Raw genomic sequence first — 23,252 nt, 5'->3', positions numbered from 1 at the left:
CCAACGTAAACACACCACATTTTCACATGGAAAATTTACCCTTTTTTTGCAAAGTGTGTAGCTGTTGTTTTTAACCCTAGCTCTGCCGGCACATTTCTGTGGTTGAAAGTTTTGGAATCTGCGTGGATCCACACATTTCTACCCACCCTGAGTTCCCCAAAGTCTTACAAGAAAAACTTTACCTAACTTGTGTGGGTCGACCTAGTGCCCGTGACAGGAAACGGCGTAAAAAACCACATGGTCACACCTCAATTTCGCAGTGAAAAATGACCCTTTTTTGGCAAAGTGCCTAGCTGTAGTTTTTGTACCCTAGCTCTGCAGGCACCTTGGCAAACCTAGCAAACCTATACATTTTTCAAAACTAGACATCCAGGGGAATTAAGGATGGGGTGACTTGACTGCCTCCCACCAGGTTCTGTTACCCAGAATCCCTTGCAAACCTAACAATTGTCCAAAAATACACATTTTCTCCACATTTCTGTGGTGGAAAGTTCTGGAATCTGCGTGTATCCAAGAAGTTCCTTCCACCCCGCATTCCCCAAAGTAACAAAATGGTACCTCACTTGTGTTGGTCGGCCTAGTGCCTGTGACAGGAAATGGAGCAAAGCGCAACGTGGTCATGCCTCAATTTCACAGTGAAAAATGATCCTTTTCTCGCAAAGTGCCTAGCTGTAGTTTGTGAACCGTAGCTCGGCCGGCACCTAGGGAAACCTACCAAACCCACACATTCCTAGAAAGTAGACACCCGGGGGTTTCCAAGGAGGTAGGACTTGCGTGGATCCCGCAACGTTTCCATACCCAGAATCCCTTGTAAACATCAATTTTATCTGAAAAAATCAATTTTTCACACATTTTTGTGTGGAAAAGTGTGGCATCACTGGGCTCACACAAATTTCCTACCACCCAGCATTCCCCCAGGGCTTCCAATAAAAATGGTGCATCACTTGTGTGGGAGGTGCAAGTACCCGCGACAGGCAAGGGCCCAAAACATAGTAAGGCAACATCAAACATGCTTATCTCAAAACCACCTGCTTTTGCAAGGGGGATCACCTGGGTTTTTGGCCCCATGCTCGCCAGTGTGGGAGGCACAAGTGCCCGCGACAGGCAAGGGCCCAAAACATAGTAAGGCAACCCCAAAAATGCCTATCTCAAAACCACCTGCTTTTGCAAGGGGGATCACCTGGGTTTTTGGCCCCGTGCTTGCCAGCCATCTAGGGAAACCTACCAAGCCCACACATCTGAAAAGTAGACACCCGGGGGCTTCCAAGGAGGTATGGCTTGCGTGGATCCCCCAACGTTCCCTTACCCAGAATCCCTTGCAAACCTCAATTTTAGCTGAAAAAGTCACGTTTTGGGCCCTTGCCTGTCAAGGGTATTTGCGCCTATGATGCAAGTGAGGCACCATTTTTATCGGGAGACCTGGGAGAACGCTGGGTGGTATGAAATTTGTGTGAGCCAGGTGATGCCACACTTTCCCACACAAAAATGTGAGATTTTTTCAGCTAAAATTGAGGTTTGCAAGGGATTCTGGGTAATGGAACGCTGGGGGATCCACACAAGCCATACCTCCCTGGAAGCCCCCGGGAGTCTAGTTGTCAGAAATGTGTGGGTTTGGTAAGTTTCCTTAGATGACCACAGAACATAGGGCCAAAAACCCAGGTGACCCCCCTAGTTAAACCAGATCGTTTTGACAAAATTAGTTGTTTAGTTCTTCAGCGTGAGAATTTTGGCACAATATTGCAAGGAAAATGTGACAGACATTGTGAGGTTTGCAGAACATAATGGATAAAATAACTTCTTAGAATGCACCGGAGAGACATCACTATGTTCTCCCATGGGTTTTCAACAATAACTACAGTTGGTAGGTTATTCTTAGGTGGAATGTACACCTTGGCAGAGAGACTAAAAAGACAAAGATTCCTGCACAGCCATCTATTCCTCAAACACACACATTCTGGTTGGATTTGGCACTAGGGTGAGTGATAGTTCAGTATATAAAATGTTATTAACAAGAGATTTCACAAAAATGAAATGTACTGTCAATTAAATGGACAAAAAAAATTAACCATTGACTCACAGCTCTTGAGCTATAAAGCCACAACAAGGCACCAACCTCTTTACAGGCCATTCACACCACCAGGCACGAAAGCAACACATCACAACATTCACAAAAAGGGACAAGGAACACCCTGCTTCAAAAAGACAAAAAGACATATTACTGCAAAGCCATCTAATCCTCAAACACACACACATACTGGTTGGATTTGGCACGAGGGTGAGTGATGGTTCAGTATATACAATTGTATTAGCAAGTGATTTCACAAAAATGAAATGCACTGTTAATAATTGAAAGGACGCGAAACTGAACCATTGACACACAGCTCGTGAGCTGTAAAGCCACGACAAGCCACCAACCTCTTTACAGGCCATTCATACACCTTTCATACATGTGACACATACAAAACATTCACACCGCCAGCCGCGGGCCCATCACATTATAACAGACAGCGTCATTCAAGGGCCCATCACTTTCACATGCCCACATTCCTAACACAGCAACTACACAAACTGATGGATTGCATGGAGTGGCGCTCAGCTACCAGTGTGTGTAGTGACCAGCATCAAGTCACTGCTCACACACCGCCAGCCGAGCGTCAGTCCATGCACACCGCCAGCCAAGCACCAGTCCACGCATACCGCCAGCCAAATGCCAGTCCATGCACACCGCCAGCCAAGCGCCAATCCACGCACACTCCCAGCCAAGTGCCAGTACAAACACACTGCCTGCCAAGCATTAGTACACACACACTGCCAGCCAAGAGTCAGTACAAGCACTCCGCCAGCCAAGCGCCAGTCCACGCACACCGCCAGCCAAGCACCAGTCCAGGCACACCGCCAACCAAGCACCAATCCAAACACACCGCCAGCCAAGCGCCAAACCACGCACACCGCCAGATAATCACCACTCCACTCAAACCACCATCACATTTAGGATTTTTTTTATATAAATAAGAAAACACAAACAAATTGCAAATTGATGCATATCTACTAATACAACAACTAAAACTAAATACACTACAAAAATGCCATCCTTGAAACTGAACAAAAATTATTAAACAATAGAGGCCAGGCAGTTCACTTTACAAGTCAGGGATGCTGCCAAACATTATTTTGTGTGTGGTACATTCTAAAACAAGCAGGCGCGCACAGCCCAGGGGTATAAGGACACTCGGGCAGTACATTCAAACTTCCTTCCGCATACCTCTTCGCCAACAGACTCTACATCTCCTACTGGGAAAGTCTTTTGAGGATGTGGGAGGAATGTGATCAGGAAAGTGGCGATCTTTCAATCTAGCAACATCCTCCATCACTCCAACTCTAGGAACACTTGCCTGTTCCACTATAAACAAGGCTGCCTATTGCAGACTCCTGAAACTTTACAAAAGTCATCTTTGACTCAGGACAAGATTCCTGGAACACCACAAAAGCATTAAAGGTTGCCAAGTGGAAAAGATGGATAGCCAACTTCTTGTACCAAATGTAAACCTTATGAAGTGCAGCATAAGGTTCCAGCCTCTGATCTACTCTGTCAACACCACCCATGTGCCTATTATAGTCTAAAATGCACACAGGTTTGCACGCTTCAGCAACCTCTCCCCAAACAGTCACCGGTTCAGTGCTTTCTTCAGGGATGGTAGTCAACATGTAGACATCTCTCCTGTCTGAAATTGATGTTTGCAAGGGATTCTGGGTAAGGGAACATTGGGGTATCCACGCAAGTCATACCTCACAGCTAGAAGTTCCATGCAACGCAATGCACTGCACTGTCCCCGCACAAGCTTTTGACAAACAAGTTCTTTTGGGAAACCTTTACGGTTACAGCAGATTATGCCACAAGCAACAGTGTCCACTTTGGCCAATTCCCTGAACAACCGCACACCAGTTATCTACATATAAATGGTGGCCTTTGTTAAATAATCCTCTACCGAGTTCCCACACAATTTTCTCAGTCACTCCAAAAGTGGGCGGACAACCAGGGGGGTATTCCTGGATTCCTTACCAGTGTACACCCTGAAATTAGAGACATATCCAGTCCGACTGTCGCACAGCATATACAGCTTAATTCCATAGCATGCCCTCTTACTAGGAATGTATTGCCTAAAAACCAAGCGGCCCTTGAACAACACCAAAGACTCATCCACTGCAATTTCTTTCCCTGGAGCATAGATCTCAGAAAATCGATCAACAAAGTGATCAATGACAGGCAAATCTTAAAAAGACGGTCAAAACCAGGGTGATCTTGTGGCAAAGCTAAACCATTGTCGACAAAATGCATCAAACGAAGCAGAAGCAAATACCTATCACGATTCGTGACTGCCGGAAATATAGCAGTTGCCATCAAGGGACTAGTAGACCAATATGAAGCCATTAATGGCTTCCTTAGCAAGCCCATCAAAAAAGTTAAACCCAAGAACCTCTTCATCACTTCCGGATTTGTGAGAGTACACCGGGTAGCTCTAGAGAGGGTCTTAAGGCTGGCACTGTTGTCCCTCAAAGGCTGTTAGGCATACAAATTAGTCTGCTCAACAATCTCTGCCAAAAACACATCATCCATAAACATCTGAAAAAATTGTATTGGCAAAATGTTTTCAGTGTTCACCCTACACCCTGGAACACCAGTAACATCTGGCAATGCCAGCTGCACCATGCCTGGGGCAACCCAGAGGTAACCACTTTCAACAGGAAATCTTGCAGCCCAGGCTGCCGGCCAGCTGCCTCTTGTCTCACTATATCAATGGGAAGTCGTGCAGCTCCAGGCTGCAACCCAGATGCCTCTTGTCTCACTATAACAACAGGAAGTCTTGCAGCCCCAGGCTGCAACCCAGATAACTCTTGTCTCACTATACCAACAAGAAGTCTTGCAGCCCCAGGCTGCAGCCTAGAAGCCTCTTGCCGCACATCAATGTCCTCCTCTAACACAGGCACTTGCCCCTCACCAAGAGTAGCTTAATCTGCACTGAGAGTATCTTCATCATTGGATGATGTCATTTGGAGAGAAAACTCACTGCCTGAATCTTCCCCTCCCACCTCTGCCTCAGAATCAGAGTCAGTCACTGGACCATGGTCAGAGGAAGAATCAAAAAGCATTCCAACAACCTGCTGAGCTGAAATCCGGCGGCTAGCCATTATCCTTACTAAGAATGGAGACTGCAGAAATAAGTCAACAACCAACACTGTGCAAAGTAAGTAAAAGAAATGTGTGCCTTTATCACAAAGATCTATATACTCAAAAACGATACAATTCAATTCACTTATAAGAAACAGGTACACTCACCAGCACCTACTCAGCAAAGACAAAGCAAAAAGTCAACGATATCCCACTAGAAAGAAGAAAAAAAACTATTAATCTACAAAAAAAATACACATCAAGCACAAATGAAAAACATTTTAGACACTCAAAAAACAGAAACCAAACATACTGGTATTATTACACACTTTGCAAAAAACACATTTACATTGTAATTGTACAAAAAAAATCTCTTACCAAACACATGCAACTACACAAACAGCAGAACCACCAGTAATGAAACTGCAACCTGCAACAGTCTAAAGAGCAAAAGCCTTGAACTAGAACAAAAAAAGGGGGAAATAAAACATTACAATTCACAAGAAATAAAAACAATACACATTATACCAGGCTATGCCACTACACAAATGGGGGCAGAAAGGCCAAATAAACTAGCTGAATACACATAAACAAATATATGTCCCCTGGAAGCAACCAATTTCTGCCCCCCCCCCCCCCCCCAGGCCAGAAACGCCAAAAATATAGGTGATCTGACCCCAAGGGGGGGAGAGGGGGGCAGAAAAGTCTTACAAATTAATTAAGCCCATAAGGAAGCGACCCTTGCCAAGGGGTTGCTTCCTTTTTTATATATATTTTTATTGTTCCACAGTTGTAATATAAGAGAGAACGCAAAATCAATAAGTATGAAGCCCTTATAAATAATAAAAATACACCATCATAATAAAAAATACATGATACATCATGTCTGCATGTGATCATGGAGGACCCCCCAAATATACATACCCATTGTACGCGTTCTTACCCTCTTTACAGAATACAGACTTCATTCCAAATTAAATAAATTATACAATTTGGCCCACCAAAATTCAAATGTAGGAGGCTCCGATTGCAGCCAATCTGATGCTATGCATTACCGTGCAGCTGTCATTGCAACAAATAAGAAATACCTGTGTTTATACAAGGGAGTCCCTTTTTCAACAGCTTGACCTGTCCCTAATAACATAAGAGATCTTAAGAGTAGTTCGAAGCATTTCTGACAAAAAATGTTCAATACCATACAGAAAATAAGACAGTATACCACACATAAAAAATATGAAGACTGTCTGCCTTGTTGCTTCCACTTCGAAAGCATTTGACATCATATCGACTTCCCCAGTTACGCATGCAATCCGGGGTAGAATACAAATTAAATGCTGTTTTAAAAAAATGTGATTTAAATTAGCTGAGAGAAGAACTTTCTCAGAGGTCATAATAGCATTTTCTATTGAAAAACCTTCTTCCCCCAACAATGACTGCTAATATGCATTATATTTCTCAATATCATCTGGTCTAGTTAATAATATTTTATATAATCCCCCTACTTTCTCTTGCCGTCGGACAGCCTCTACCAAGCCATTAGGAGTAAGGGCCATATGCTTTCGCCTAAGAAAGTCACAAATTTGGAGGTATTTAAAAAAATTGAGAGTTAGGTAAATCATATTTCCTCGCTAGGTGTTCATACAGCAATCCCCCAGCCTCATAAAAATCTCCAATTTGCACAATGCCCTTATTCTGCCAGTCCCTAGCAACCATGTCCCAAAATATAGAAGGGAGCAATTTAAACGCATTCATTGGTGTATAATAAGTTAGTCCATCCAGGACCAATATTTTACATAGCCTCCTCCATACTTTAAATGCAGCTTCCAAAACTTTGAACCTGGTCCAGGTCCATGGGGTTGCTTCCATATAAAATTTAAAACACTCCCTGGTGTCTAGTGGTGTTTTCTGCTCCCGCCTGTGGGCAGAAAGGGCAATTAAACAAACTGATCTGCCCGGGGGGGTAGAATATACTTTAACACCTTGGCTGCTAGGCATATTTTTCTCCTGTGCTGACCTTTGATGTTTACCCATTGTTCATGACGAGCTCAGCTCGTTATCAGCACAGCTCCACTGTGCCTCATGACGAGCTGAGCTCGTCATGAGCATCGAAGGGGTTAAAAAAAATATGGCCCCTGGAAGCAAGGGGTCGCTTCTAATTTGAAAAAAAACAATTCCCTGGCTCTAGTGGACTTTTCTGCCCCCCCCCCCCCCCCTGGGGACAGAAACACCACAAAATCAGGCTATCTGTCTCTAGGGGTCACTTCCGATTTTGTTAAATAACTAATCACTGGCTCTAGTGGGCTTTTCTGCTCCCCTGGGTCCAGAGTCAGCCAAAAAAAGGCAGATCTTCCCGGGGGGGGGAGGGGGGGCAGAAGAGTCTGAGGTATTATTTGCCCCCAAAGAAGTGACCCTTGCCCTTTTCACACAAAAAATCCCTGGTGTCCAATGGGGGCATTCCTGGTGCACAATCGTGACGCTGTGTACGATTGTGCACCAGGAATGCCCTGCATTGGGACATCAGGGTAGAGGAAACACTGTTTCCTCCCCCTATGCCTCAAGGCACCGAGAAATGGCCCCACCGGAGGCCCAAACCTACCTCCTCTCCCTGGACGCCCTGGAAACAAATGGTTTCCAGCGCGTCCAGCGCTTCCTGATGACGTCGGCGAGCGCTTTGCGCGCTGACGTCATGGGGAAGCGTGTGGGAGGTCGGGGTGGCAGCGGAAACTCTTCCACTGCCATCCCTGTTTGTGTGGCAACATCGATGCCCCGGGGGGGAGCGCCAGCTCTCCCCCCAGCGCTTCTGTCATCAGCACAGCCCAACCGATGCAGCTCTCTGGCACATACTGGAGGTACCTGGTGTTCTAGTTGGCCCCAAGGGACCCTCAGGATTGAAGAGGAATTAAATCACCAGCTTAAAATATACCACAGGGTGTGTTTGCAGACATGTCACCTCAGGCCCCTCCCCCTTCCTTTACCATTGTGCAAACGCGCCCCCTGGCGAATTGTAAGTTGGAGAACTAATTCCTCTTCAATACTGAGGGTCCCTGAGGGCCAACTAGCCCACCAGATACCACCATTATGCCCCAAGGAGCTGCGTTGCAGAGAGGTGTTAAGAGGCCACGCCCATTGTTTACACCTCTCTGCAACACAACACAGCTCTGTGGCGCTTACTGGAGGTACCTATTGGGCTAGTTTGACCCTAGGAAACTTCAGGATTCAAGGGACTTAATCTCCCAACTTAAAACAGACACAGGGTGTGTTTACACAGTGGGGAAGGGAGGTGACGGGCCTGACGTAACATGTGCAAACACGTCCTGTGGTGCATTTTAAGTTGGAGAAATAATTCTCCTTCAATCCTGAGGGCCCGTGGGGTCTATCTAGCCCACCAAGTGCTTTCAGTAAGCGCCACTGCGCTGCGTTGCAGAGAGATGGTCCAGGCCATGCCCCTTTTTATACCTCTCTGCAACGCAGCTCTTTGGGGATTACTGGAGGTACCTAATGGGCCAGTTGGACCCTAGGAACCCTCAGGATTCAAGGGGACTTAATCTCCCAACTTAAAATGGCTACAGGGTGCGTTTACACAGTGGTGAAAGGAGGGGATGGGGCCTGAGGTGACGTGTGCAAACATGCCCTGTGGCGCATTTTAACTTGGGGAAAAAATTCCACTTCAATTCTGTGGGCCCCTGGGGGCCAACTAGCTCACCAGGTGCTTCCAGTACGCGCCACTGTGCTGCGTTGCAGAGAGGTGGTCTAGGCCATGCCCATTTTTACACCTCTCTGCAACACAGCTCTGTGGCACTAACTGGAGATACCTGGTGGGGTAGTTGGACCCAAGGGACACTCAGGATTGAAGAGGACTTTATCCCCTAACTTAAAATGGCCACAGGGCGTGTTTGCTGACATGTCACCTCAGGCCCCCCCTCCCTTCAACAGTGTGTAAACGCGCCCTGTGGCACTTTTTAAGAGGTAGTTTTAGTCCCCCAGCCCTATTATGTACTAGGAGCTTACAGAGGAGCCCATGGTATTCACAGGGGTACCCCAACGCATAGTGTTCCCTAGTGAATGTAGGTTTTTTCACTGAATACTAAATGTTTTTTTAGCATAACACTAGCGGGAGGACTGGTTAGTTAGAGTCAGTTACCACCAGTACCCATCAGAAAAAGTTGAGGGTACAGGATGTTTTTGCAACAAGGCCTCTTTCTACTCCTCTGTTGTTCTTACTGCACGTTTTCCTTCTTCCTGCACTTTTCTTCTTCTTTGAGGACTTCTGTTGCTTTTTTTGCTTTTCTTTTGCTTCTTTCTGCGCTTTTTTTTTCTTTCTTCACATGTCCTACCTCTGAAGGCACAGTTAGAAGCTAGCATTAAAAAAACCTTTGAAATTCACTGAAAAAAGCATAGGTTTCAGGCACGTTATAGTTAGAAATTAGCATTTAAAAAATCTTTCAAATTTATTGAAAAAACCAAAGGTTTCAGGGGCGTTATAGTTAGCTGGACATTTCACTCGTACAAAACCATTAGTTCAGCTAACTATAACTTGCGCGCCCGCAATGCACTAACTATAACGGGGGAATTTCAATGGTTTTGTACAAGTGAAATGTCCAGCTAACTATAACCCCCTGAAACCTTGTTTTTTTTCTGCGAATATATATATATATATATATATATATATATATATATATATATATATATATATATATACATATATATGTATATATTCCTGAACTTCGCCACTCGTCCACATAGGGAAAAGGGAACGGACCACAGTAATGTGCCTTCTTAATACTTTATTTTTCCAGGGTGCAAAGTCTCGCCACATATATATATGTATTCGTGCCATATATATATATATATATATATTCAACTACAAATGTTTGCATCTACCACCCTCTCTCACCCATGTCAGCTGGAGTGTGATGCCAGCGAAGCCCACGGGACATATTATAATTTCAAAAACAGAGTAGACGCTCACTCACTGATGGTTTGTCCACAAAGATTTAATCACAAGTAACGCGTTTCGGAGAACCACATCTCCTTTCTCACACACCGGTCAAAATGTCAAACATGTCAATACATGATGGAACTTGTGCTTCACTGTACAAGGGGAATGGATTAGACAGCACATCCTGTGATAAGGAATGCCAAACTGAGAACTGTATTCACACTAGTGGCTTTGGGCTAGCATTGCATAGCCCGGTCTAAGCGTGAGCTCAAAATCCGTTCCGCTCGCAGATTTCGCGGATTTTCGGTAAATTCGCAATCCGCGAACTCCCGCGAATTTACCAAAAATCCACAAATCCGTGAGCGGTGGATCCAGGGGGCAAAAGTTCAAGCCTTCAAGCTTGAAGTTGTTGTAACTATTTTAGGATGGCGCCAGCAAGCTGCAAACGCCATCCTAAAATAGTTACTAAGTTAGCTTCAACAGGAAGCACTAATAGATAAAATAAAGCAGGTGCTCGAGCACCTGCTTTATTTGATCTATTAGTGCTTCCTGATGAAGCTAATTTAGTAACTATTTTAGGATGGCGCTGGCAGCTTGCCGGCGCCATCCTAAAATAGTTACAGGATGATGGACAGCTCACTCAAGGGACCCCTGCGCACATCGGTGCGATTGCATAGTCACACACACATGGTCACTGGAACTAGTTGAAGCTCAAATTTAGTGACTCATTCATCAGCCCAAAAACAATCGTGAGCATTGTCGAGGCTGGGCAGGTGTGCCTTCTTCCCAAATCTACAGTCAAAATCAGCTGTGATGCTGGATGGAGGCCTTTGCATCCTTGACTTTCACAAGCGCAATCCTCGTGCTGTTCCTGTGACCAGGAGCTTCTTTCTCTTGATCTGCTGCTCTGATCGGTCTCTGACCTTTTATACACACAAGAGGCATGTGAACTCGCATGGAAGCCCCGCCTGTTTGGCCCTGCTCACACACTGGCGGTGTGCACCGTCTTCCCGCCATTTACCCACTATGATGGACAGCTCACTCAAGGGAGCCCTTCGGGGCTATTGCATAGTAACACACACATGGTCGCTGGAACTAGTTGAAGCTCAAATTCAGTGACTCATTCATCAGCCCAAAAACAATCGTGAGCGTCGTCGAGGCTGGGCAGGTGTGCCTTCTTCCCAAATCTACTGTCGAAAATCAGCTGTGATGCTGGATAGAGGCCTTTGTATCCTTGACTTTCACGAGCGCAATTCTTGTGCTGCTCCTGTGACCAGGAGCTTCTTTCTCTTCATCTGCTGCTCTGATCGGTCTCTGACCATTTATACACACAAGAGGCAGTTGAACTCGCACAGAAGACCCCCCCATTAAAAAAGTCTGCAAAATCCGCGAATCCGCAAATTCGCGGATTTTGCGAATCCGCAAATCTGCAAATTCGCGGATCATGGATCCACGAAATCTACCCATGCTTAGCCCGGTCCTCCTACTCGGTGGGTCATACGAGTGTTGTAAACTAATATGGTAGAACCCTTCCACTGTCTTATGTTTATGTATCCTTTCGCCAAGTTGCAGAAAAATGTCTATTGTTCCTGGCCTTCTCCTTCTATTCTATCTGTTACTGGTAAGTAGTTGTCTAAAATTCCATGTTGCTTCTATGTATGTGGTTGGTGGACACTAGCTTATAGTGAACACACTCCTCCTGTGAGGACCGCTACCCTAAGTCGGTACTCCTATATACATGTATACAAAGAAAATCAATAGCATAATAACAAAACAGTCAACTTATCTACAAGGCGCTCTTAAATCACGAAGACCGATTTTGAAGAAAAGGGTAGGCGACCTCTGTCAGCATCTCCTCTCAGGAGAAAGAAACGCATAAATAACATGACATTCTGTTTTCTATGGTCGTAATACCAGTGAAAAAGGAGTCTCTACACTGTTGCTTAGGACTGGGAAACTTAATCTTCCTGTTAATGTATTTCTAATTCCTCATCTAAATTCACACATCCTGACATTCTTGTCTGGAGTTCAATGATATGCCATGATTCCCTCTGTCTAGGTTGAAGGCCCCTGTTCTCCCCTCTCAGACTCTTTTGTACTTGCTCAATAGCATAGTATTTGAGCATAGAACTATTGGACAGATGGTACTTTTCGAAGTGCCTGGCCACCTGATAATGACTATCCATGTTGTTTATGGCCCTCAGATGTTCCAATATCCTCTTTTTGGCTGCAAAGTTAGTACTCCTTATGAACATCAGTTTACAAGGGCATTCCAGAATGTATACCACATGTTTAGTTCGGCAAGTAAGAAATTAATTTATAGTTTTATTTTGTTAGGTGTTTCATACGTTTTCTTCATGTAGCTATACTTGCATGCTTTAGAGTGACCGCAGGGAAAAATCACTGCAGATTTTGAAGTCCTGTGAGTCTGTTACTGATGTCACTTTTCACTAGAAGGTCCCTCAGGCTCCTACCTTTTCTGTAAGTTACCATTGAACGATTTGCTAGTTTGTGTCCTATGATACGATAACTTGTCCAATTGTGTTGGATACCAAGTTATGTGTCAAAATTACCTTAGGTGTGTTGTTGGCTATTTCCTGATTGTTCTTAATAACTGTATCTGTCAGGGTTTGTTCTCTTGAAACTGTCTTTGCTTTGCTCATAGCTCTTTTGAGTACCCAATTCGGATAACCTCTTTTTTGAAATCTTTCCATCATATCTTTACTTTCTGCCTGGTATGCTTCATCAGTGCTAAAGTTTCTTCTTGCCCTCAGCAGTTCCCCATAGGGGATACTCCATTTAAGTGTATGTGGGTGGCTGCTGGAGGCAAGGAGCAAACTGTTCCCAGCGTTCACCTTTCCATGTAGTTTGGTAGTCAGTGTTTTGTTCTTGACCTCTACTAAAACGTCTAGAAATTCAATGGATTGTCTGCTCGTTCTTGGTCAGCTTCTTAATGAGGTTTGTAGAACTTTCTTCACTTCCTTTCCAAATAACCAATACATCATCTATATACCTCATCCATATAATGGCTTGATTCAGCACATGGGAGATAATTGATTACAAGCTTGGAGAAGTTTATAACTGGGCTGATATATATGCAAGAAGACGTCAACAAAATTACCCATCAAACAGACAATCTGATGAAACATCATCTTCAGATGACTCTCAATCCAGGAGACAACCACCGAGACCTCAACCCCCAAGAAAAACTCAAGAGCAACCAGTGGCTCAAGTAAAAATGGGAATTCTTTTTTGGAGAGAGGCCAAAATCAACCGAAGAACCAGGAGGGGCAAAAGGTCAAATACCAGAAGACTCAATCTCCAGAAACACCAGGAGTCAAAAACCTTAGTTATAAACTTATCTAACCATCCAATATCAAATGCAGAGATAAAAATTTTACAAAAGGGAACTACATTTGTATCAACCTTCCATTCAAAACTTTTGGATACTCAAATATGCATTTACAAATTCATGAGGAAGTTACGTTTGAGGCACTTTTTCAGCAATGTCGTCCAAACCACAGAAGAACCTCCCAAGGACACCTTAAAGGGTCTTAGAAACAAAAGCAAATTCATTCCCCCGGTGAGCCATAAAGTTCTAGACGCATATGAAAAGGTCATAAGTAAAGAAATAGAGAAACTTTACAAGCAGCCTAAATCAAAAGTTTCCAACCTCTCAAACAAAGAACGGAACATTCTGAAAACACTAGCAGAAAACACGGATATTACCATCCGTCAAGCGGATAAGGGAGGTGCTCTTGTTATTCTAAACACTGAATACTATGAAAACCAAGTCAACGAACATGTCAATGATTCAAACATCTACTACAAAACAGATACAGATCCCACGAAAGAGTTCACCGATATCCTGTCCTCACTCATAAATCACACAATGGATTCAGGCGTAATTGGACCCAAAGAAAAACAATACCTCATCAAAACCAATCCATCGGTACCATATATATACATGATACCAAAGGTACATAAACATCCTACTAACCCTCCATGTAGACCAATCGTGTCCACAGTCAACTCTACACGAGCCCATTGGAAAGTACATTGACCGACATTTACAACCTTTGGTACAATCCATGTCTACTTATATCAAAGACACCACTCACTTTTTAAACATCCTTGAGGACCAAAAAGATTCCTTCACCAATGAAATGATACTGTGTACTATTGACGTTCAGTCATTATACACCTCAATCCTGCACAATCTTGGTTTGGATGCAACTGCGTCATTTCTCATGACTTCAGAAATGGAAGAAGGCTTGAAGTTATTCATCATGGAACTTTTAAATTTCACTCTATACCACAGTTACTTTTCATGGAAGGAATCATTTTACATTCAAAGCTCAGGTACTTCTATGGGCAATTGTGCCGCACCGGCCTACGCAAATCTTTTCATGTACAGGTTTGAATTGGACAACATTCTGAGCAATGAACAGTGGTCAAAAAATCTCATAACATACAAGAGATATATTGATGACATATTCGTCTTATGGAAGGGTACACAAATGGAGCTGGAACAAGCCATCAAAAATTTAAATGAAGTCAATGACCGGATCAAATTCACTCACAACATACAAAGAAATAATTTACCATTCCTAGATGTTTTCATCCAGAAAACCCAAAACAAACTCGAAACCAGTGTCTTCACTAAAAAAACGGACAGAAACAACCTCTTACACTTCGCCAGTTTCCACCAATATTCACTAAAAAAACATCTACCATACTCACAACTTCTACGAATAAAGAGGATCTCTTCCACCACTGAATCATTGAACCAAAGCACACAAATCTGCATTGACAAATTCCATGAGCGAGGGTACCCTATGGAGATTCTAGAAGAAGCCAAAAACAAAGTATCCATAACTGACAGAACATCTTTACTACAAACTCCACCTAAGCCCAGAGATGAAGAAAGAATGGTATTTGTTTCAAAGTACTCCACTGAAAGCACCAGATTCAAGAAAATCATATTGAAAAATTGGTCTTTATTGACACTAGAGGAAGATTTCAGAAACATCTTTCATCAAAATCCACGATTCGCTTTTCAAAGATCTTTAAACATCAAAGAGATACTAAACAAAAAACCACAAAGCGGCAGCAACACATACAAAGGAACGTTACCTTGCCACAACTGTGGTAACTGCAATGCAATCATAAAGGGAACAGAAATCAAACATCCAACTCAAGGGTTTTCAATAAAACTGAGAGTTACAGCAACGTGCGACAGTCGGAACTTGATTTACTTAATCAAATGCCCTTGTGGCTTGGCTTACGTGGGAAAAACTGAAAGGAAAATAAAAACACGTATGATTGAGCACAAAAGCAACATTCAAACCAAGCAAACAAAATCTCCCCTGGCTTCACATTTCAACAATCACAATCATTCTCCCAGTCAAGTTTGCTTTCTTGTGTTGGAACTAGTCCCGGTTCTACCGGGCAGAGACAATACCCAACATCTACTAAGAAGAGAAATAATTTGGATTTCGCATCTGAACACGGCACAGCCGAAAGGGCTCAATGAACGTGTGGACTTTAATTGCTTCTTGTAAATAGTCACATCATTGTTTGAACTTTATTGAACAATGCGTGCCAAGAAATCGTTCAAAAAAACGGCCAACGTGTGTTAATGGACTGTACACAGAAAGTATACACATGCTGTTTTATTAAGGACTTGGTAAGGTATTCACCCTTCTTCACCAGAGGAATCCTATTCATTACTATCTGTGCTCTTGATTGATTATGAGTATTTGACATGTTATATATTTAAGTTTTTGACTTATGAAAATTGTATCATTTTTGACACCCGAGCAGTCGCTTCAGGTAGTGTACCGTTCTCACATAGACTCCACACATCTCGTTCTCCTACCTATTTTACCATTATTATTATTTTTATTATTTTTTTCAATCAAGCACTCGGTGCTCGTATGTTTAACTCTTAGAAACTACACAGTGTCGGTTCTTAGTTTCTTATCCCAACTCATCACTTCCGGGCCGGGAAGGTTACACGTCCGACTCCGGTTTAAAACCCCGCCAAACACAACTTCTTCAAACACACGGCAGGAAGACCATGGTGTTTTCAGGAAACGCCAGACTTTAGGTGAGTGTTCAGCAACTTCACATCTCGTTGAATTGCGAGTCTATTCTTGTTTGATATCGGCGCATAATACTGAACCGACATGGTTCTTTTTTCAGAGCAAAATGTATTGACCCGAGCAAAACACAGATCACGCCCTAACCTGATGGTGGCTTTCTACATTTCCAGGTACGACCATTACAGTAACTATCGACTTTACACACATTTTCCGATAGACCGATTTTTTTTACAAAACACTGTTTCATTTACCACAGGTTAGCTGTCTTGGGCTTACGTGCACCGACTTAATACTGACTATACACTTCCTTCAACGAGGAAGGTATGCTTGGCTCATTTTTTTTTCTTAGATTCGCTAGTAGAACATTCTTAGAGTGACTGGTTGTTTCGTTTCTTTTACAATTTTAAGACACTGTTTTTGCTTAACATTGAAGGCATGAGATGGGGTTATTCATTTCTTTCTTGTACATTGTTTTTCTGTACTGTTGATAAGTTGTGTGGGTATACACTACCGGAAGACAAGTAACATCTTGTGTACACTTATGAGAATGCGTTTTTATGTTTCATGAAGTCATTGTTTACTGATGTAAGTTCATTCAAACATGCCTGTGTATAGGTGTTATAACACACCATTAGTACGATTATGATTTTTGACATGCAATGTATTACGAATATATTACAGTTGTGTTTCATCTTTTTGTAGAACATCAATGCCCCTGAAGAAGGGCAGCATTGCCCGAAATGCATTGGGCCAATTATAAATTTGATTTATGAAATATGTGATAGACTAAGGATTACAACATTCAACGTCACAAATAAAACTTTATTTTGAAAGAAAACTACAAGTTCAAAGGAATTTTTTCTACCCAGTGTGCGTCGGGGGCCGCCATTCCCGACTGGAATGGCGCTATCATAAGTAAAGCGATTACATCCATGGTCATAAGCATATAATTATCCTCCCATGTGACATTATTCAATTTACTCAGTGGTGTCACATATGGTCTCAGGAAATGGTCCACATATTTCAATATGTTTTCTGCCACATTTCCAATGGAGGATACAATAGGTCTTCTGGGTGGTTCTGCTGGATTTTTATGAATTTCGGGGAGTGGATAAAATATGAGGAGTCTTGGATAGTCTTTTTTAAGATACCTGAATTCTTCTTCTTGTGTGATACCTCTCTCTCTCCAGTCATTCAGCTGGTTCCACACTATGATGATGCTTTCATTATATTCTATACTATCACTTTTGGTATAAAATGTTCTATCTTTTATTTGTTTCAGAGCTTCTTTTATATAAAGACTTTCAACTCAGACCACAATTTTTCCTCCTTTATCTGCCAGGTGAATAACAATGTTTTCGTCGCTGGCCAGAGATATTATTATTTCTCTTTGTGCAAATGTCAGATTTATTTTTGGTTTTTGACATTAGTCTTTCTTCTTGCTTGCATCAACTCCTGTATGACTGTGTCAAGAAACTTGTGATATTATCGTGGGGCACGTTGGGGTAGAATTTAGATTTTGGTTTGAAATCTGTGATAGCTAATTGGTCCATAGTAACTTCCATCCCTTCCCAAATATTCACTATGTCTGGATTAGTTTCTAAAAGTAGACCTTGCAAGATGAGTAGTCTATTTGCATCTTTGACTGTCAGGAAGGTTTCAATGTCATTACTCATTCCAATGGTGTTCCCAGGTTCTTCTCTCCCTCTTTCTGTGGTAGCTAAAATGTTCTAATGGACAAAAGGAGAGGCCTAGGCACAGTGTTTGTTTGTCTAGAGTGTTAAGTGGTCGATTGGATAAGTTCACAATGGTTTTATTTACCAATATTTTGTCCATCATATTTGGTTCTTGGGACCAGTTCCTCTGTTTATCGTTGGTCCTTTTTCACATCCTCTGTCTCTTCTGTTTCTCTGCCTCTCTCGCTCTCTTCTCCGTGTGTTTCTTCCCAGGCTCTTCCCCAGCCCCTTTCACTCTGACCCTGTTCTCGTATTTTGGTGGTAGGTGTTGCTCTCTGTGTTTGTTGTACCATTCTCAAATGGGGTTATTCATCTAAAAAAGTGGTCTGAGTTTTTGCTGTGCTTTCCTTTGTCAGCGTTTGACTTGAAGTTGGGTCCGGCGGGTCCTCTGCATCACTGCTTGTAATGGACTCTTTTTCACTTGAAGCTGCTGTCATGCCTTCTATTGATTCTCCTTGTATGTGTTTCTCATACATGTGGTCATTTTTATGGCTCTAATTCAGATACTACCTGATTCATAATCTGTACAGTCTCTGTGCAACCTCCGTTGTTGGCGTGCTTTTATATAATCCTCATATAGTATGAGGCTATGTTTCAAGTCCTCTGTATTTTCATATTATTTCTTGTTCTTTGTGAGTCTTTAGATCTTCTTCCAATGTTTTTAATTCTTGTCGAATGCCTTCCCCATCCTCCCAGAAATATTGAACTGGAATTGTTAGCATTGTTTTAGAACTTCTCATGGAAATCTCAACCCATTCCTCAAGCATTCTAAGATTGAGGGATTCATGAGAGGTGGTGGTATAAATCCGCAGACCGTGTGGGACCATCTCCTTATCTATATAATCTTGGAGTGAGATTGCTTCCCACCATTTAGACGTTTCGGCTTTTTTTAGTTTTTCAAGGTTATTAAGTTTGTCATGGAGAGCTGTATCCTTCATAGTCGGTCCTTTGGTGGGTTGGCCCTTGTTTGGTGCTCCTCAAAAGAGGCTTAGGTCTGTTGCCCTCCTTTCTGCTTCCTTTTGTATGCCTTTGGTGATGACATTTGTGCGTTCCTAAAAAAGAGTGTTACTTTACGCTAGTGTATGGCAAGCTAGACAAATTTCCCCCTTCCTTACTGTGTGGAAAGTTGCTACTGCTGAGAGAGATTTCCCATGCCTGTCCCTTTATGTTGACACGTTCTCAAAATTGGAAATTGGAAGACAGTTATAGAAGTCCTGTTATATGCAAACAGGTGGCTTCCAATCGTAGGATTGAGGCTTTGTATTTATTGTTATAATGCCTGGATCATGCTGGAAATATTTGCAGGTGAGTATATCACTTGATGTCTATTCAATCGGTATGCCCGACTCTCTATTTTTTCATGTCATGCCTTGCGAACGGGGGTGCAAGTGCTCAATGTCTTGGTAGCTGATCGCCATCCAGAGACATAAAGGGGTTCAGCCGGCGTAGACAGGTGCTAGGAGAGATTGCACGCATCTTCCGACCCGTGAAAATCCCCCCAACCAACCCTCCACCACCTGACTGAATCCTCCTCACCTCTGGGATGCGGTACTCAGCGTTCTCCTCAGTTTTCATCTCCCAGAGTGGTTGATAATTCCTGATTGGCACTAGCAATAGTTCCTCATAGCCCCATATGGTTTCTCTAGCCTCTTACTGACTCCTCGCAATTTACCTTCATTAGTCGATCAATAAATGAACCATAAATTATTAGTGCTTCTTCCTCTCATCGGCCGGCAATTATAAGGCATCCATAATATTTAAATACAAATGTTTGATTCTACCGTCCTTCTCTCGACCATGGCAGCTGGAGCATGATGCTGGCCACCTGCGCACTTCAAAGATATGCCTCTAGAAGCTTCTCCCCTCTTCAAAGGCACACCTGTATATAGATACTACACCTCAAACCTGTGGAAACTCGTCCAGGACGAAGGACTGCTATGCTGATGAAAGGATTGCCACTAGGCTGAACTGCTGCTCTGAAGGAACTCCTGCCCTCCTGTGCTGACCTGCCGCCTTCTTGTCTGGAGATAAGGAACTGGACCTGTAACTTTATCTTGAACCCAGGGTTCCTAGAGTGACTTTATACATCGAAGAGGAGTGAGAAGTATATGGTAAGGGTATACACTCGGCTTCCCTATTTTACTATGCAATTAACACAAGGAGAGGGGAGATCCAGTTATTTGTGACAGAGACTGTCTTGCCTGTATCTGAGAAAAGTACGCGTAATGCACCCAGGTAAATCAGTGCTTCCTTCACAATTTCTCAGACATTAAACTGTCTCTGAGATGGTGTAAAAAAGAAATATATTTCAGGGAAGTTATAGTTAGAAATTAGCATTTAAAAAACCTTAGAAATTCATTGAAAAACATAGGTTTCAGGAACGTTATAGTAAGCTGGACATTTCACTCGTACAAAACCAGAGAAAGTCGGCCATTATAGTTAGTAGAGTTAACTATAACTCACGCCCCCGCAATGCACTGCTGATGACGTCAAATATCACTTCACTCATTACATGGTCAGTGACATCACTGATGACATCACTGATAACATCTCAAATGACTTCACTGACGACATCATCCAGTGAATATGTGTTTCTTTAAAGTTTAAATTTGTTTTATAAACATTTAAGCTAAGGTGTATTGAAGAATGAGTGGGTGTATGTGTCTGAATGGATGATTTAGTAGGTGTGTGACTGATTGTATACGTGACTGATTAAGTGTATCTTACTGAATGCATGAGTTAATGAGTAAACTGTGTAAATATCTGTATCATTCTGCCAGTTGGTGTATAAGCGGCTGCATGGGTTGGTGAGAAGCTACATGGCTATCTATAGGGATTATTGATTGGTTGTCTGAGTATCTGTATGGGTACCTGAGTGTCTATGTGAGTGGGTGGGGGTGGATGACTCTGTGCATAGATTTGTGAGTGGGTGATTCACTGGCTGTATGGGTTCAAGAGTACATCTGTGAAGTGGGTGGGTGAGTGTGGGTATGGGTGTGTTGGTGAGTGAATGGCTGTCCCAGTGGTATATGTGTGAATAACAAAGGCAGTATATGTGAGTTTTGGGGTATATATATGACTCTACATGAGAGTGAGTGATTGTGAGAGTGGCTATATGGATGAGTGTCTGCTTATATGAGTGATTGTATAAGAGTAAGAATGTGCTAGTATTTGTATATTTAAGTGAGGTGGTCTGTGTATAACTGTATAGGTGAGTAAATGGGTGTGAATGATTCTTTACATGACTGAAGAGGTGTTTGAGTAAGTCTATGGATGAGTGGCGGTGAGTGAGTGTATGTATAGGTGTATGAGTGCATATGATAGTGCTGTATTGATGAGTGACTACATGTATGAGTTACTGTAGGGGTGAATGAGTGGATGTGTATGTAAACCTAAGAATCAGTGTGTGCATATGTAGTAACTAGTATTGGTGTGTCTATGGTTTCGAAAATTGTAGTCTGTATTTTAGAGTGGGTGCATAAAAGGTTATATTAGGGTGTGAGGAGGTGCATCAGATTATCACATGGATGATTTAATCAGTGATGTCATCAATGATGCCATTTGAGATGTCATCAGTGATGTCACTGACCATGTCATGAGTGATGTAATATGTGATGTCATCAGCAGTTCATTGCAGGGGCACGAGTTATAGTTAGCTCTACTAACTAAAACGCCTGAATTTCTCTAGTTTTGAACGAGTTAAATGTCCAACTAACTATAACGTCCCTGAAACCTATAGTTTGTTTCAGTGAATTTTGTATGGCTTTTTAGATGCTAATATCTAGCTATAACATCCCTTAAATCATGATTTATTCAGTGAATTTCTAAGGTTTTTTTTAATGCTAATTTCTGACTATAACTTAATCATAATGTTCATTAAACCTATGTTTTTTTCAGTAATTTTGACATTTTTTGTGTGATATTTTGTAACTTTACTATCCTAGAAATAGTTTTTCTAATTTTTTGTGTTTGTTACTAAAAGAATATAATGTCTTCTTTTTTATTAAATGCTAAAGTATATATATATTCTTTTCAAAAATGGAGTTGCACACCCATCATGTTCCTATTTCGCTGAGTGCGCAGATTCAACCAGCCATATTGGTGAAGTCGTGAAAGATGCGTGTGTCAGCCAGCCCACTCCACTTACGCTTACAGGGAAGGACGACAGATCTTTCCTATAGTGATCTGCTGGTCACAGTCTAGTTGTCAGCATGCCACAGCCACTCCCTCACAACTGGTTTACTCCCACAACATACCCATGCAGCACAGGCATCACAGAACATCTCACCCTGTCAATAAAAAGGACCGGCGCATGTGCTCAACGCCATTTCCATTCTCTCCCATGACTTGAAGTGCACAGAGTTGGTGGCAGCCAAGGCACTTTGCCCAACACGGGCCTCCCACCATGTGGTGCTGACTTGAGTTTGACTGAGTTAGTGCCACCAGAGCTGAGCGGGTGTGCAGCCTGCGATGATGCGTAGGCCTAGATGCACCATCCTGGCAATCAAGGCCCGATTTGAATTGTGAGCTCGGATTGACCACGTGTGCGCCACACAAAGAAGAATCCTCGGCGCAGTGCATTGATATGTTCTTGGCCATTGCGATATCAAGACCCAGAATCAAATGTGTGACCTTCTGGCTGCCAAGGACGCGGGCCCTGGGCACGTCGTGGGCCTTCGTGGACACATGCTGGTGGCTGAAGGTGAGCAGAGATGCTTGTTTGCACAGAAGCGGGCAGTCACCTCTGGACGGCGGGAGTGGATGGGGTGCAGCAGCCTGGGTGCACAGGGGCGGGACAGCGATGAAGATGTGTGCAGTTGTATGTACTCTGCCATTACTGAGTCAGATGAGTGAGCTTGAGGTCTGCAGTATGTCCCAGCATGTGATTGGAGATACACCAGTGGTGAGCTGTGAGGGTTTTGTCCGTAGTGTCAGCACTCACCCTCCCTCTCCATCTCTTTCTTTCCCTCTCTCACTCTATTTCTCTCTCTCTTCCTCTCTCTCACTCTTTCTTTCTGTCTCCTTTGATGGGCGCATGATGCACATTCTTATCTTGTTTTTTGACTGCTTTTTTGTCAGCAGTCTGTAATGCATGCCTTTATATCATGTTTGCACAAACTTAAAATCTAGTTGACCCAGCAGTGCTCTTGACCAGCAGGCGTCAATTTCCACAGCTCTCTCAGGAGAAAAAAAAACATTTTTCTGTATTTGTAATGTCCTGACAAAGTTTAATCTTTGTTTGTGTGTCAGACAGCTTCTTCTCAGTGAGACAACTTAAACACAGCTGTTTGAAAGCTTTTTTT

The sequence above is a fragment of the Lissotriton vulgaris genome, chromosome 5, assembly GCF_964263255.1.
Source record: "Lissotriton vulgaris chromosome 5, aLisVul1.2, whole genome shotgun sequence".
Classification (NCBI taxonomy): domain Eukaryota; kingdom Metazoa; phylum Chordata; class Amphibia; order Caudata; family Salamandridae; genus Lissotriton; species Lissotriton vulgaris.
Note: the sequence above shows the minus strand (reverse complement) of the source record.